This window comes from Daktulosphaira vitifoliae, unplaced genomic scaffold (assembly GCF_025091365.1).
Source record: "Daktulosphaira vitifoliae isolate Bord-2020 unplaced genomic scaffold, ASM2509136v1 Scaffold_1, whole genome shotgun sequence".
NCBI classification, from domain to species: domain Eukaryota; kingdom Metazoa; phylum Arthropoda; class Insecta; order Hemiptera; family Phylloxeridae; genus Daktulosphaira; species Daktulosphaira vitifoliae.
Window position 1 is genome coordinate 4,268,256 of NW_026099572.1, and position 19,169 is coordinate 4,287,424.

Here is a 19,169-nt window from a genome sequence, read left to right on the forward strand (position 1 = left end):
TTCACAGACACAAAAAAAAAAATAAATAAAAAAACACATCATAGTAAAATTAATACCTTCTCAGCTTCGCATCGAAGCTAAAACTCAATACAAGTATTCAATTAATAATTCCTTAATATCCGATAAATAAACTACATATTTTTAAAATGTATGTATTACTGCCGAAGATGAGCAAGTTAATGAAAATAATTAAAATTTAAGTAGGAACATGTCGATAAGTTAACAGTTAAAAGTACCAAATAATAAATTTAACTATAGTTAAATTTGCTATAGCTAAGATAAAAATTAATTTGATAATGAAATAAAATTGAATTTTAAATAATAAAACATTTAAATTTTTCTTATTTTCAGATATTATAGTATTCAATGTCATATAATTTGCTAAAAAAAAATTATTTTATTCCACCTTTTTCCCTTGTTATAATAATAGCACTTAATTTATTTTTAAATAAATACATATATGTTTAATTTGTTCAAAAATAAGAAAAATGAATGGTAACTTTTGAACCAGTATTTTGGAAGTTATTAACTCTTAAATATAATGAATCGAAGTGAAGCACTTATCTGCTTATTTTAAACTCTAGGTAATGAACCGCACCACTCTTTTCGCTATGTTTTAAGAATTCAAATATTATTTAAAATACTTAGTTAGATAATTTTCTTATTTTATGTTTTTTAAATATTATTTAAGTAAAATATATTAACATTGAAAAATGCGATGTTATACTGTTTTAGATGTATAATATAGGTCTATCTATACATAAGAAAAAATACTTAATAATTATAATAAACTGATTTATTTCATAGTTTCTCTAATATTCTTTGATAGTCTACAGTGAATTTTTTTGATATTATTGATAATGGAAATATGTAGATACTATTACTTACCTTTTATTCATTTAGAGAATATTTTTTTTCTTATAATTCAAGTGTCTTGTTATTTCCGATGTATGTTATTAACCTACCTATTTATAGTAATAATGGTTAATTATTATAATAAAATCAATTTATTCTATAGTTACTCGAATTTCCTTTATATTATTATTACTATTTGTTAGCCTGTGATAAAATATTAAATATTTATATTAATGAAAATATAAAGATACTATTACTTACTTTTTTTACCCACATAGTTTATTTATATTCTTAAGTATTCTACTTTTATTTAATTTTAGTGTAATAATTAATAAAACAATAAGAATTATATATTTCAGTTGCAATAATTGCTAACTTAAGATAATCACTTTTTCTAAGATTATTATTTCCTTATACACGCCCATATTATGTGCACACTTAGATGCGTGTAATAGCCAGTCGCTGCACTAACCGTTTATATCGTCCCAATATATGTATTATTTTTGTTTATTTGTAACAGATAAAACGTTAATCCGCTGCTAAACTTTTTTTTTTTTAGCTCAGTTGCCGTCCGTTAAATAACTGTATTATTATATTTTATATTTATATCCTTAATTTGTTTTCAAATTTCCGTTAATGTTTTTGTGTAATCTCGTGTGTATGTGACAGTTTTTATACGTTAAAATGTCCTCAGAAGTGATTAAATCTACGTTGGATATCATTTTAAATAACAATTTGTATAATGCTTCATCAAAGGTACTTGTACATCGACTTTAATGTTATACATATATTCATCAATGATTACCATTTCATCACCCATTTTAAATTCTCCGTCGTCAGTAGCGGTTACACTGTAGACTGCATTAAAGTTTGATTGTTGTTGATGTTATATCTAAGTAATATATATTATTTGTTATCAAAATTACTTCACTGATTAGCTACACTCATATCATTGTATGAGAATATTAGTATAATAAAGGAGACCCTTAAAAATGTATTTTATATGTTATTAAAGTAACATTACGATAAACACTATCATACAACTATGACTGTTTTACTAATAAGTGGGGAGCAGGTTTCAGTTTTTGTGATGTTGGAGATATGCTTACATAGGTGTCCGGTATTCCAAGATAAAATTATTAGAAATGATAGATGTACTTTTAATGTGGATGTATGCTTACCTAAACGTCTGATAATTGATGATTAAATTCTTAGAAAATGATCTCTATTATTCTCATAAAAATATTTATCATAATTTCACTTTATCATCTCATTTTAGCGCCATATATGGGGACTATATTAGCCACAGGCCTTCCCAACCCACAGAGCGGTATGTGCCCTTGATAGTCACCCAAAGATTTCCCATTTTCACCTTACTAATACCTTTTTCCAGTCTCCAGCATTATCTATCAGAATGTTGCCGATATTCAACTTCACTGTCCTGTATATCTTTTTTTTTAGATTTTCATGGAACTTGTGAGATTCTTCTTTCATTAAAGTTGTTTTAAAATAAGTAAATCTTTATACTTTATATTTTATATTATTGTTCCTCTTGTGGAAGTTTAACATGTCTTCCTTTTTTGTTTATTCTATTTTGGAATAATCACAGTGCTAGCGTAGACTTCACAATAGTTATCTTATAGAAAATAAGTTCACGAGACAATTTGAAATTTAATTACTCTTGTTTTGTGGTTAAATTATTTTGAATAGTGTACTTAAAAGTGTATTGTCAATTTAAAAAAAATAAAAAAAATGATTCCTTTTTTAAAATCAAATACAGTGAAAGAAGAAAGTTTCATTTGACCGGTTGACAAAATATCTGGCCAGTCATCTGTTTAAATATTAAATTATGTTTTAAAAATGTTACGATTCATATAAAATTTTGAGTGCAATTTTTTTTATGTTTGAAGTCTCAGGTAAAATTATTTTATTTTTATTGAGTTTTTTTATGAATAGTGAGTTTTGTGACCTTTCATTTATTTTATGAAATCGGTTACATTATTAAAAATTTCATTTGAAAAATTTCTTGGGCTATTTTTATTACCTTTTTATTAATTGGAATTTTTCCTACGTTTGATAATCCAAACCAGAGATATTGTATTAGTTTTCCTAAAAAAGCAAACAAGGTTTTTACAAATGTTTTTATGAAAATTGAAGTATCTTTTGATTTTCATTACAAAAACACACGAGGCAGTCATGACTTGCCAAATTGTACTGAGTATTATTAACACTAAGTCGACTGCACCATGACATAACAGGTTATACTGCAATAAGTCCATAAAGGTACTCACCTTGATTATTATAGTTCTATAGATTGTTGAAAATGTTTATGATAAGCTTCTTGTCTTCAATAGAAACAACGATAACATATTAATAAAAATATTATCAAAAATATATACCGTCACATGATAACCACTTTAAAATATCGTTGTACCACCTTTAAAGTATTAAGATAAAGGTATAGATATTTTCTATCCCAACTAAAATATAATGTTCAACGACACGTCAGAAGTTAAACAAGAATTTTACGTTCATCGTGAGTGAGAGGATATCCAAAAATTTTTGGTTTATTCTATTAGGGTATTTTTATTAATTTTAAACTATGATATAACTTCACTTTTGACATATATATGATTATTTTAATATTTTACGCACTAAAATTTTAAGACTACTTTAATTTAAAAATAAACAATAAAATAATTTTCAGATAATATTTAACAGTTCCAAAGCTCTTGAAAAAGATGAAATATACAATTTTCTTTTAGATTTTATAGGAGAAGGATTGGTTACAGCTCCCGGTTAGTAAAATATAAATTATTGTTATAATAAATTATCTATAGTTAAACTAAAAATTCAATTATAATATTCACATTTAACAAAATTAAAGTACATTAATTTTCATTTTATATTTTTCTCAGAACTAAAATTCAAAGAATTTAAGTTCCGAGATTTTTTTTATAATTCTAGATTATCACTAATTATTTGATAACTAGATAAATTAATTGAAATAGTATTGTGCAAGATAACATTTTTACTTAAACATAGATATTTCATAATTTATAATAAACTTAAAATGTCAATTATTGTTTTTAGTTTACAAATGGAAACAACATCGAAAAATAATTTCTCCTGCTTTTAATACTTCTTTCGTAAATCAACTTTTATCGATTTTTAATGAGAAAACATCAATCTTAATAAGAAATCTTCAAAAAGAACTAGGAAAAACTGAAACATTTGATATTTCGGATTATATAATTTCTATTTCAGTTGAAACTATAAGTGGTAAATGAGATTCTTACCCTCGTAACAATAAAATATTTTGAATAACAAAGAATATAATATTTAAAATGATCGAATTTTTTCAAAAAATTTTCACAACATTCATAAAAGTTAGAAGACATAGTAACTTTTTGGAAGAAATACTACTGTATTAACAGTATGACCTGCCAATATTGAGGATATATATTTTACATTATTTTATTGAAATGTTTCTAGGACAATGTAAAAAAAAAAATTCTGCTATGTATTCAAAAAGTATTTTATATTTATTTGTAATGACTAATAAATTTAAATGATATTGAATGTTTGGATAGTTTTATAAAAAATTATCTATATTTTTTTTTAGAAATATTTTATCAGAAAAGTTTTATAATTTGATTTTAATACTTAAGTCTTATACCCAATTTTTTTCATAGAAACTGCAATGGGATATAGTTGTGATACACAAAGTGATAGTAAATATGTCTTTAGTAAAGCAATAGAAGAGTAAGTAATAAAAAAATCATATGGTACTATTTTTATATTTATAGATGATAATCTGGTATATTAGTTTGGGCTAAATATCGATTTTTTTCAGTAATTTTATATGCCTGTAATAGCTTATCGATTTATATTTATTAACTGAAATTTATTTCAGTTTTTGATCATTTTAAAATTTAAGTTAGTAATAATAGTTATTAATTTAAATTAAAATAGAAATTATAATTTTACCTGTTGACTAATATGACCGGCTTATCGCATGTCAAGCGCTCAGTCGTTTTTTTAATTGGCTATTTATCCAATAAATATTATATTATGAATACTTATATACTTTACTCTGGTTATGTCTAATCAGACACCAGTGGTGAGTAGTCATTATACCTTTCAAAATCGACCTTAATCGCTTTCGTTACAAATTTTCGGTTAAAAATCATTAAGCTTCTGGTAAGAAAACGTCAATTAATAATAAAGCGAATTACTTTCGATACAGTCTCTAATTCCAATTTTTTTTTTTAATCTCGCCTTTCCACTATGAAAATGGATTAAACACTTCATTTCCAAGCTCTTTTTCATTAGATTAGGTATTATTAGCTATACGACTATTATGTTTCTCCATGCCCGGATAAAGCAACCTCTCCATCCTCATGTATCCTCTGGAAATTGAATCATTCCTCCACTGATTACTTCTGCGTCAAATGGACAAATCATAAGAATATAAAATAAATTATGGTCCCCAACAACGTATTCTATTCTAAAGCTGCTAAAATTAAACGCTCTGGTATTAGCAGCCCTGCTTATTTTTTGTTGCTAATATTGTAAATAAAATAGTATTGTTAACGATACTACTAATATTATACAATATGTTCAGTCAAATAGGTCTCATCCTTCTGATCTATTTGTAATACAAGTATATATGCCTACGTTAAGAGCTGATGACGAAGAAATTGAAGAATTTTATGCTGGAATAGAAGAACTACTAAAACTCACTAAAGGAAAAGATAACATTATTATAATGGAGACTGGAATGCTGTTGTAGGTGAAGGAAAAGACGGTAGAGAAGTGGGAAAATATGGTCTAGGTCAAAGAAATGCAAGAGGGGATCGATTAGTGGAATTTAGCAGAGAAAACAGTTCGTGATAACGAATACACTATTCAAAGAATACAAGAAAAGAATATACACATGAAAAATACGGCGATACAGGAAGATATCAGATTGATTATATACTAGAAAGGAATCGGTTNTATAATGGAGACTGGAATGCTGTTGTAGGCGAAGGAAAAGACGGTAGAGAAGTGGGAAAATATGGTCTAGGTCAAAGAAATGCAAGAGGAGATCGATTAGTGGAATTTAGCAGAGAAAACAGTTCGTGATAACGAATACACTATTCAAAGAATACAAGAAAAGAATATATACATGAAAAATACGGCGATACAGGAAGATATCAGATTGATTATATACTAGAAAGGAATCGGTTTCAAAATCAAGTCAAATCTTGCAAAACTCGTGACAATAATATTAAAGACAAAAATGGTAAATTGCTCTTGAACACAAGAGAGGTGGTAAACCGATAGAGAGAGTACCTTGAAGAACTATATCAAGGGGAGGAGTTAAAAGATATCAATGAAGAAACTGATGAGTGCTCTTATGGCGCATCGTTACTAAAAAATGAATTTAATGCCATTTTTAGAGATTTGAAAAAAAAAAAGCCCTGGAAACAGATGAAATCCCCAGAAAACTACTACAAAACGCAAGTGAAAGCATAGTAGACGCGATGTACTATTTTATGAACGATATATACGAAACAGGAGTAATACTGAAGGACTTTTACAATAGCAGGATTGTAAAATTACTAAAAAAGAATAAAGCTGTCTCTTGCGCAGATTTTAGAACTGTAAGCTTACTCCCTCACTCCACAAAGATACTCATAAAAATTATATATCGAAGGATAATTAATAAAGCCAACCGATATCTATTAAATGATCAGTATGGATTCAAAAAACAAAATGGAACTAGAGAGGCAATATTAGGACTTAGGATCTTAATAGAAAAATAAATATCTCGAAATAAAATAACATGCTTATCATTTTTAGATATCAAAAAAGCTTTCGACAACATAAATTGGAAAATTATGTTCTCAATAATGAAGGAATTCAATTTAGATTTTAAAGACAGCGTAATTATACGAGGGACGTCCAGAAAATAAGGTTACAACATGTGTTAAAACTTAAAATATGGATATATTTAAATGAAATTTACAAGATAGGTGTCAAAACATGTCATTATTTCTCTACATAATCGCCATTGAGATCAATACATTTTTGAAGCCTAAGGACCAGTTTTTGTATACCCTTGTCGTATACCTTCCGCTCCACCTGCCGAAGCCAATTTTCGACAGCATCCTGGACTTCCTCGTCAATTGATAATCGTTGTCCACCCAAGAACTCCTTCAATTTATTGAAAAGATAATAATCCGATGGTGCCAGGTCCGGGGAGTAGGGTGGGTGAGTCACAATATCCCACCCAAATGAAACGAGCAGGTCCTGAGTGAGACGGGCNCTGAGTGAGACGGGCGGTATGAGGCCTAGCGTTGTCACGAAGGAGTGACACACCATGAGTTAACATTCCTCTCCATTTGTCCTTGATTCTTTTTTTTAACTTCTTGANCGGTATGAGGTCTAGCGTTGTCACGAAGGAGTGACACACCATGAGTTAACATTCCTCTCCATTTGTCCTTGATTCTTTTTTTTAACTTCTTGAGTGTCTCACAGTATGCAGCTGCATTTATGGTAGTTCCTTTAGGCATAAAATCGACCAATAATAACCCTTTCCGGTCCCAAAAAACAGATGCCATGATCTTCCTCTCTGAAAATTGAACTTTGAATTTTTTGATTGATGGTGAATGTGTATGTCGCCACTGTTGAGATTGCCTTTTTGACTCGGGAGTATAGTGACACACCCATGTTTCGTCACCAGTCACAATTGAGTCAAGAAATGTTTCATTCTCGCTTTCATACCGTTCAAGAAACTGGCGTGCAGCCAAAACACGATTTTGACGATGTTCTGAAGTCAACATTTTTGGCACCCACCTTGCACACAACTTCCTATAACCAAGTTTTTCTGTTATAATTTCACCCAGGAGTCTTCGTGAGATATGTGGGAAACTTTCACTAAGGGCATCAAGAGTTACACGACGATCATCGCAAACTTTTTCTTCAACCTGCTGTAGAAGCCCATCTGAAATTACGGATGGTCTTCCACACCTTTCTTCGTCGTGAGTGTCAGTACGGCCTTCTTTAAATAATGTAACGCACTTTGTAACTTGCTGACGTGTCATCACCTCGCATCCATAGGTTTCCACAAGCTGGCGATAAATACTGGCCGCGGATTCGTTACGCAAAGTAAGGAACCTAATAACAGAGCGTATCTCACACCTACGGTAGGTGGAGCGATTGGACGACGAACTGTTTGACGTGTTTGGCTGCTGTGACGACATTTCGTAACGGACTGAGGCGTTTGATGATTTGTTTTGATCGATAGAAAATTCTCTACATGACAGGGGTGACAACTTTGAAAAACAAAATGCCCTACGTCCTACACAGGCCTTGTAACCTCACTTTCTGGACGTCCCTCGTATATAACCTCTACAAAAATCAAAGTGCAGAAATTACAATAAATCATGAGTCAGCTAGTACGAAAATATGTAGAGGTGTAAGATGAGGGTGCCCACTTTCACCATTATTATTCAACTGCTACATAGAAAAAAGCATAACCGATGTTAAAGATAAATTTAACGGACTTGGGATTGGAATCAAAGTGGGTGGTATATTGATTCCAATGATCCGGTTTGCAGACGACATCGTAATATTACCAGTAACAGAGCACGACCTTCAGAGAGCCCTGGCAATAATGCAAGTAATTTTAAATAAGTATCAAATGCGTATTAATTCAGGTAAAACAAAAATTTTAGTTTGTGCTCGTGAACCCACAAATAACACAATTATTTATTTAGAAAACCAACTTACTTCACAAGTTTCTAGTTTTAAAAACTTGAGAAGTTTAATAACATCAGACGGAAGAAGTTCTCAGGAAATTAAACAAAGAATAGGGTAAGCAAAGACAGCCTTTTTCAAGAAAAAGAAAATTTTAGTTTCTAAAAAAATTAGCAGAGCGATAAAGAAGACATTTTTAAAAATGTGTTGTATGAAGTATTGCTTTTCACGACTCAGACTGGGTCATAACCTTTTACAAGTATTCGCTTACAAATCAAACCCGAATTCTGTTCCCTTTTGCCTTTTACATGAGGATGAAGTCGTTGGAGACTGCCTCAACTATTTATTGAATTAATACTCCTTGGCTTCTAGTAGGTGCCTGCTTATAAAATNTACACGAGGATGAAGTCGTTGGAGACTGCCTCAACTATTTATTGAATTAATACTCCTTGGCTTCTAGTAGGTGCCTGCTTATAAAATGTTTAGTATCTAATGACATTTCAAATATTGTTCCCTTTGTTGTATTCAATTATCGATCTATTCCCGTAATTATTAGCATTATTTTATTTTATATTAATCGCTGGTTGCACTATTTAACTACCTTATTACACATTACAATTTATTGTACATACTTTACTTTTTTAACCCATCTATCAACTATTGTTACATGGTCGACTTATAATATTATAAAAGAAATTGAAAAAAGACTCAAGTCTCTATTTATTTACTTATTAATATAAATTTCTTTAGGGGTTCAAAAGTTATTTGTACGAGGATGTGTAAACCATGGCTGTATCCTAATTTTATTTTTAATATATATGCAAATATAACGGGCTGTCGTAAGATTTGCAAAAAATTTCATAAATTACCAGATCAAGTAAGTTTTTTAATACTTTTACACATTATTATTTTATTACATTATGCTATTTTTTTAAGAGTATAAATAAAGCTTTTAACTTCGATGCGAAGCTGAGAAGGTATTATTTTAACTATAATGTGTTTTAATTAATTAATTTTTTTTGTGTCTCTTACCGAACCGATTTTTTTCAACGATACGTCAAATGATCACAAATCGTATCCAGTCGAAGATATTACTTTCAAAAATTAAAAAAATTTCACTCGTTCCCCGTAAATGGGGGAAATCTCCAAAAAAATTGCAAATTTAAAAATTCCCTAATTGTTGACAATTTTTCAATTTTTTTACTTAAAACTGCCATAACATTTTTTAAAATGACCAAATCAATATAATTTTTATTTTTATAGATTTATGATGTATTTACTTATCATTTGGTACACTTTTTTATAAATTTGACCCTTAACCTGCCCACATGGGATATTTAAAACTTTTTCACAAAAAATTAACTTTTCTAACTTTACTTTTGAAAGTGTTCTTGAAAATTTCACACGATCTCCTATTTCCTTATTTATATTATATATGATTACAAGTTTTATGATTTATAAGTGTAATATATGAATAAATATTTAATATATAAAATTAAATATAATTGAAAATTGATATTTAATAATTTTTACAGAGAAATTATAAAAAATTATAAAGTAGTTATTACTTTTATGGCAAACGTATATAAAATTTAAAAATCATTATACAATACTTAAAAAAAAATTGTTTATCTCCAAAAAAATTACATTTATAAAAATCGCTAATTTTCGAAAATTTTTTCACTTAAAACTGCCATAACTTTTTCAGAAATAAACAAATCAATATAACTTTTTTTATAGATGCATAATGTCTTTAGGTATCATTTGGTATATTTTTTTTATAATTCTGACCCTTTACCTGCCCACAGGGGGGATTCAATATGACAACTATTTTAACTTAACCTTTGAAAGTGTTCCTGAAAGTCTGATGTTTTTATATATATCTTAAATGAATGATAATATAATATACTTTATCATGGAAAAAACAATTTCGGACTTTATTTTGTCTTCACCGTGAAAATAGTTTCCGAATGCTATTTTTGTATGAAAATTCTCAATTTTATATTTTTAACTTTATAATGCTATAACTTATTGAAAAGTGTATGATTCAATACAATTTTTTTATGAGAAATAATATTTATATCCAGCTTTTCCATTCGAAATAATTTTTTTTATAAAATAACACCATTTTCATTTATTTATTCATATATTACACTTATAAATCATAAAAGCTTTAATCAGGATTTAAATAAGGATATTGGAGATCATGTAGATTTTAGAAAAATTTACCAATTTTTTAAAATTAAACTTTATCTACATATTAGCATCAAAGCGTTTTTTATGATAGTGATTTTAATCACTCTCAGATATCATTATAATTCACCAAACTATGTCACTTCCCCNTCTCAGATATCATTATAATTCACCAAACTATGTCACTTCCCCACTGTGCTGAGTTTTTTTAACTTAATTTAACATAATTGTGTGTCGTAATATAAAACTACTAAGGGTGGATGAATTGAGTATACGAAGATGATGATAAGTCTGCTTAGATATTCACGTACAGAAATCATTGTGCTCGCCTGACACTCCAGATTGGCTGTAAGTGTTGAAAGGCCGTTTTTATAGGAAGAGAATAAGGGAAACACCTAGGTATGAGGTGCAGACGAAGTGTAAGGCACAATTACTCTGAAATTGTAGAGGGTAAAAGTAGGTAAGAGTAAAGAGCGTCAAAAATAATGAACAAAGACTTGACTTTATACAGTAAGCCGGACAGCAATAACCGAGTAGTGGGACTGATGAATTACACAAAGCATAAGTTGCTTTGTGATGCCAATCACAAAAATTTTTGAAGTTAGTATAAATGAAGAGTTGAGAACATTATTTGGAAAAACAAAATGTTGAAAAAATAAGTGCATTACATTTATTTTTAATGTAGACAAATATGCATATATTATTAAGTATATATGATATCGTTATATTGAATTAACTTTGGAGTCAACAACAACTTCTAATAATTAAAAGTTCATTCTTCAAAACCTCTTATAGATGATTTGTTTAACGTTTGTAATAGACACATCCGTTTGATATACACAAAATAATTACATTTTATTTTATCTCGTTGTGTTCTCTTATATGTAAAAGTATAGGTATACCATTTTAGACTATAAAATATGTTGAACATATTTAGTGTATTTTTATATTCGCATTTTGCATACTGTAAATATACTTTTATGTATATAGCTCCGTATATACTCCGCTGAAGCAACGCCATTCTACGTTTGCTTTATTTCAGAGCCAACGACAGGTGCTTTCTCAAATCATGACTTCAGATCATCTTTATTATTGTACATATTGTGATGGTGTCACGTTACCATTATTGTGAGAATTTATTATAATAAAATACAGTCAGTACATCCGCTTCTAGAGACTGATGAAATAACAATTAAATATTATCGCTAAATTGTCAATAGTCCAAATTATTATAAAAACCCAAAAGATCTGGCTATCTTGGTCAGTCGACTCCAGTGCCTTATGTCATTCATCAGTCTCAGTACTCGGTTGTCACTGTCCGGCTTACTGCATAAAGTCAAGTCTTTGTTTTTCCATTTTCACCTACCTACTCCCGTCCTCAACATTTCAGAGTACTTGTGTCTTGCACTTCGTCTGCATCTCGTACTTCATTATCCTCTCCTAATAACTAAAGTACTTGTTTTTCGCACTTCGACTGTACCTCATACTCGGCTACCCCTGTTCTTTATTCTCACCTATACCCAAAGTATTTGTGTCTTGCACTTCGTCTGCACCTCATACCTAGGTGTTNGTCTTGCACTTCGTCTGCACCTCATACCTAGGTGTTACCCTAATTTCCTTCCTATAACAACAGCCTATCGAAATTGTGTTGATCCATCCATTTTTCAAAAAGATATAGCAATATAAAATTAAAAATATAAAAAATATTTTTTTTAGAAAAATCGNTTACCCTAATTTCCTTCCTATAACAACAGCCTATCGAAATTGTGTTGATCCATCCATTTTTCAAAAAGATATAGCAATATAAAGTTAAAAATATAAAAAATATTTTTTTTATTAACTTTGATGTCTGTTTTCACAGTGAAAAAGTTAATTTTTTGTGAAAAAGTTTTCAATCCCCCAAGTGGGCAGGTTAAAGGTCAAATTTATAAAAAAAGTATACCAAATGATAAGTTCTTTACTTATCATTTGGTATACCATCATAGATCTATAAAAATAAAAATTATATTGATTTGGTCATTTTTAAAAATGTTATGGCAATTTTAAGTAAAAAAATTGAAAAATTGTCAAAATTTTTTTGGAGATTTCCCCCATTTATGCGAAAAGAGGAAAATTTTTAAAATTTTTGAGGGTAATGTCTTCGACTAGATACGATTTGACGTATCGTTGAAAGAAATCGGTTTGGTGAGAGCTGAGAAAAAGTGGTAACAGACACAAAAAAATAAAAATAAATAAAACACATCATAGTAAAACCAATACCTTCTCAGCTTCGCATCAAAGTTAAAATTAATAAATAATAAAAATACATAGAAAATGTATGAAAAATATAGTTCTGAATTTGGTTAATTTCCAACAACATGCCTGACGCTTGACCCAGTGTTCCGATGATAACACCTCGGCTAGCCTTTAGAGGTAGGATAAACAAATCAACTAAATCCAGTACCGGAAGTTACGGAGAAAACTGTTAGCTAATGTTTATTATGAAGTGACAATACAGGTGGTGAATAGTGCAAAAACCACTTGTTTTTCATAAACCTATCCAAATTAGTTCATAGCTGACTATCTGACACACACACACACACACACACAAACAAATTAACATCATCTTTCATAATTAATTAGATGATATACACGATCGCAACAAATTCAATAATTTATTCTAAAAATAAACAAAATTCATAGATTTGCATCAAAATGATATTTTATGATGGTAATTTTAATTAATCAGTGGGAACAACTAACATCTGTAGTTGTTCCCACTGATCTAGGTTTATTTTATAGTAGTATTGGGATAAGGTAATATGGCCGATATTGTTTGTCATTTATAAGTCGGAAGTTTTAAGGATTAAAATGATATTTTTTTTGTTATAATTCAGTATTTTTTAGCTTCGATGAGAAGCTGAGAAGGTATTAATTTTACTATGATGTGTTTTTTTATTTTTTTTTTTATTTTTTTATTTTTTTTTTTGTGTCTGTGAACGCTCAATCTCAGCTCTCGCTGGACCGATTTTGATGAACAATATGTCAAAAGATCACAAATCGTATCTAGTCGAAGACATTACCCTCAAAAATTGAAAAAAGTTTCCTGGTTCCCCGTAAACGAGGGAAATTCCCCCAAAAATTTCATATTTAAAAATCGCTAATTTTCGATATTTCTTCAATTTTTTTTACTTAAAAGTGCCATAACTTTTTTAAAAATGACCGAATCAATATAATTTTTTTTTTTATAGATACCTTAGATAATTACCTATCATTTTATATATTTTTGTGAACATTTGACCCTTTAACAGCCCAAAGGATGGGGTTTCAAAATGGTAACTTTTTTACAAAAAATTAACTTTTTCAACTTAACTTTTGAAAATGTTCCGGAAAGACTGACAATTTTATATATACCTTAAATTAAAGCTAATGTAATATACTTTAATTTGAAAAAAAAAAATTTGACCTCTGGACTTGTCTTCATGGTGAAAATGACTACCGTATGCAAAAATATGCTATTTTTGTGAAAAAATTCTTGATATTATATTTTACATTTTTTAACATTATGTTGCTATAACTTTTTAAAAAATGCATGAATCAACTTTATTCTTTAATGATAAATACTTTATATATACTTCTTTCATTCGACATACTTTTTTTTAAAATCGGACCATTTCCCTTTATACAGGGGGGGTGCAAACCTTTTAAAATGCGTATAGAAAGTAGAACTTTTTCAACTTAACTTTTGAAAATGTTCCGGAAAGACTGACACTTTTATATATATCTTAAATTAAAGTTAATGTAATATACTTTAATTTGAAAAAAAAAAATTTGACCTGTGGACTTGTCTTCATGGTGAAAATGACTACCGTATGCAAAAATATGCTATTTTTGTGAAAAAATTCTTGATATTATATTTTACATTTTTTAACATTATGTTGCTATAACTTTTTAAAAAATGCATGAATCAACTTTATTCTTTAATGATAAATACTTTATATATACTTCTTTCATTCGACATACTTTTTTTTAAATCGGACCATTTCCCTTTATACAGGGAGGGGTGCAAACCTTTTAAAATGCGTATTGAAAGTAGAACTTTTTCAACTGAACTTTTGAAAATGTTCCGGAACGACTGACACTTTTATATATATCTTAAATTAAAGCTTATGTAATATACTTTAATTTGAAAAAAAAAAATTTGACCTCTGGACTTGTCTTCGTGGTGAAAACGGACATCAAAGTTAAAGAAAAACGTACGATTTCCGTGAAAAAAATCTCGATTTTATATGTTATATTATTTAATTTATATTTTATATAACTTTTGGAAAAATGTATGGATCAATATTATTATTTTTTTATAATAAATATTTATATACTCCTTTCATCAGGCACGCTTTTTTTGTAAATTGGTTCATACCCCTTTAACAAGGGAGGTCAAAACTTTAAACATGCGTATTGTTACTAAGATATTTTCAATTTAATTTTTGAAAGTATTCCGGAAATACTGACACTTTTATATATATCTTAAATTAAAGCTTATGTAATATACTTTAATTTGAAAAAAAAAAATTGGACCTCTGGATTTGTCTTCATGGTAAAAATGACTACCGTATTCAAAAATTTGCTATTTTTGTGTTAAAATTCTGGGTTTTGTATTTTATTTTATTTTAAAATATCTGATAAAGGGAGTACAGATTTTCATAAATATTATATAACTAAAAAAATTAATATAGCATAGAAAGTTAAACTTATTTAAATTTGTTTGCTTCTTTTAAGTCGAGAAAAATAACTTTGAAATTTGAACTAGCTTAAATAGCCAATTTTTCTATCGACTGAAACAACGTATGGTTGCCGAGTTGGTAAAATATATGTTTTACACGTTTGGGGTACGAGGTTTTAACCCGCCTATGATATGAATTTTTTTTTGTTTATTATTTATAATTTTTTTTTTCGTAGCCTTTATTTTTTATGGATTTAATTGTTTAAAAATAAGAACAATTTAATTAATTAAGATCTTAACCCACTAAAAAATGCATTATATAACCTGTGTAAACTGGTAAAATGTGATAATATTACTTAGTAATAACGTCTCTAGATGATAATGGCTCTCATAAAAGAGTTTTTTTCGGTCGGGATATCATTATGTATTTAGTGTTGATAATGGTAAATTTTTTTGAAATTTTTTTTTTGGTTTATGAGTTAAATATTTATAATATTTTTATATTGGTTTTAAATTAATATTTTTTAAGTAATTTTAATTTTAGAGAATATTATTGGTTGCAAGAAAAGTAAACAAGCAATTAATGAAATGTCGTAATTATCAATTGATAAATTATTTCTTACAATTTAAATAGAATATTATCTATTGAATTTTAACTTTGAAATAAGCAAATTTTCAATTTTAATTAAAAAAGTAATACATACTTCTAAGTCTTCTGGTTTTGTCAAAATTACAACTAGTGTTGATCCTAACCAGACTTTATATGGTTCTGGACCAAACTGTTCAGATAATTGTAAAATTTTTTCCATTATTTCTAAACATTATATTATCAATTTAAATATCACATAATTAATTTCAGAGTTGGTTGTGACGCAGTAGACATACTAATTAATTGGTAATCTCAAATGTTAACTGTTGGCTCACGGGTGGTTGAGGTATGATATATGGTTTTTTGATCCTTTCGGGATTAAAATGTTTAAAAATATTTTTCCTTTATACATTTTAATATGTTTTAATTAACTAGACTGTTATTTTCTAAAAAATCATTTATGGTAAAATTTAGAATCATAAAGAAGTCCAGTAATGATTTGTTCGACCAATGGTTAAAAATCATATTTGTATTATTTTTTATCTTAACTATATCGATGATGTTTGGAAAAAACTATCAAAATCAAAATAAAGCAAAAATATACTTACATATTTTCGACTCTAATAGTTTTTCTTTCAAGCACCACTAATATGACGTGTAAATTGTTTTATTTTTTTTTTTGTTCAAAACAAGTGTTTTAAATTATTTAAAAAAAAGGTATTTGATTAATTTAAATGTTTGAAACTTGTTTTGATTGTGAAGTTTAAAACACAATTTTTTAATCTATTAATAATTAAAATGTGAATTTATTAAAATATCACTATTATAAATACATTGTGGTGAAAATGTACAAGAAGATATTTTTGGGTTAATTTTAAATAAAAAAAATTAGTATCAGTAGGATATTCATACCCTAAATATGTCTGTATATTATAGATAACAATTGAAGAATATAATTAACAAAGAATGAATTTATGAGACAAAAATTGTCGACTTCAAATTAATCATTTTTTAATACTAATCACTATTATAATTTAAAGACGAGTTGTTAAGACAATATAGTTTTCTTTCACTAAAAAAACATATAACCTTTAAATAATATACAAAAGATGTATATGACAAATATAAAGTTTTTCTAAGACATAGTCTACATTGATTTTTATAATTTTTATTATATATTTTCTAAGGAAAGAATTAAAAAATATGGATAAACTCTATTCTAGTGTGCTCGTAACCTGATATTTTTTATGATGGTGGCAAAAGAAAGTTTAGATACATGAATTATTATAAACTTACGTTGTAATGTCCCTACAAATTCTAGTCCTGAACCAATTAGTGGATATGATTGAGGGCCTGGTAACTTGGCCGCTAGTCTATCGATAAATCTACGATTCCATTTAATGCGACACCAAACAATTACTAAGAATACAATGACAGCATAACCAGCTAATTCGGTTTTCATTGGCCAATATACATTTAGTTTACTGAAATTAACTAAAGAATTATTTAATGTTAATAACATTTTAATTATTTTGTATGACAAAGGCAGTTTTTAAAATAAATGAGAAAAGTATACTGAAACTGCATTATAGTTAGTGACTATATGCCTAGTAAAAATGTGATTTATTATCTTAATTAATGTTTTGTTTTAATTTGGAATAATTAACAATAACGCATATATATATTTAATATAAAATATCATTAATTTTTATAAATAGAAAAATTATTATTTTCACAAATAAAAAATTGTAATAATTATAAGATAGTATATATAGTGATTAATTGTATACTATTAACAACGAATCTAATTATTAAATTATGTTATTATTCATTAGGTATAGGTTATCAAAAAATTTTTTTGAAGTAGTATTTATGAACTTTAGATATGCATTAGGTCAACTAGTAATAATAACAGTTAAATGACTGTTAAATTGTTATGTAACTCGATCTCAATAAGTATTATTAATTATAAATAATTAAAAAAAATTATTTCTTATAGTTCATTAAAGCTAAATTATGAAAAATAGGTATTAACGTTATCACTTTTAGCTTCGATATGAATCTGAGAAGGTATTAATTTTACCATGATGTGTTTTTTTTTTTTTTTTTTGTGTCTGTTACCAGACACAGAAACCATGGTTGTATCCTAATTTTATTTTTAATAGATATGCAAAAATAACGGGCTGTCGTGAGATTTGCAAAAAAATTCATAAATTAATATGAATTAATTTAATTCATAAATGAGGAAAGTTTGTGCTAAGTTGGTTCCAAAGGTTTTATCGGATTAGCAGAAGGGGTAATGCCTGGCTGTTTGCAACGCCATGCTTCAACGTCTGAACTTCGATCCAAACTTTTTGGATCAAGTAGTTACTGGTGACGAGACCAGGGTCTATGAGTACGATTTCGAATCCAAGTGGCAGACCTCAGAATGGCACACCAAAGCATCACTGAAGCCGAAGAAAGCTCACATGAGTAAGTCTCGCGTCAAGAGCATGATGATGTGTTCACACGTCGCGCATTGTCAGCAACGTTTTAGCCAAGTTTTGATGCTGCCTCAGCCACCCTACACTTGGCCCCTTCCGACTTCTTTCTATTCCTCCGAATCAAGAGAGACTTGAAACGGAAGCGATTCGCTTCGAAGGCTTCGACAAGGGTCCTTGACAGCATTTCGCGATCAATGGAAAAAGCATTGGCAACGCTGTGTTGACACTCGAGGGTCCTATTTTGAAAAATTTTAGTCCGCTGTACAGAAATGTCCAATACATTTTTTGTTCTGAGGTCAGTCTTGAAACTTATGACTTACACCCTGTAGTTTAAGTATCCATTAGGAAAAAAATAGTGTTTCATCGATTAGTGAAAATGAATCGAATTAATTAAGTAATATTTATTTTTAAAAACTATACAAATTTAATTTTCAGTTACAATTGCAAGTTTGAAAGTTCTAAATTAAAGTTAAAAAAAGACCATCTGTACTTTTATCAAGTAATGGGACAATTACACATAGAGAGAAATGTTTTTAACTTCGATGCGATGCTGAGAAGGTATTAATTTTACCATGATGTATTTTTTTTTTTTTTTTTT

The 19,169-nt window shown here is 28.2% G+C and overlaps 1 protein-coding gene and 1 long non-coding RNA gene across 2 annotated transcripts in view; one reads left to right on the forward strand and one right to left on the reverse strand.

The window, feature by feature from the left end:
* LOC126896372 (cytochrome P450 4C1-like) overlaps nt 1–19,169 on the reverse strand; it is a 156,227-nt gene that overhangs the window by 1,466 nt on the left and 135,592 nt on the right. The window lies entirely within an intron of this gene.
* Nucleotides 3,563–9,481, forward strand: LOC126896399 (uncharacterized). Its single transcript, XR_007701848.1, has 4 exons — nt 3,563–3,653; nt 3,949–4,137; nt 4,551–4,620; nt 9,355–9,481. It is a non-coding gene; the product is annotated as an uncharacterized LOC126896399 (long non-coding RNA).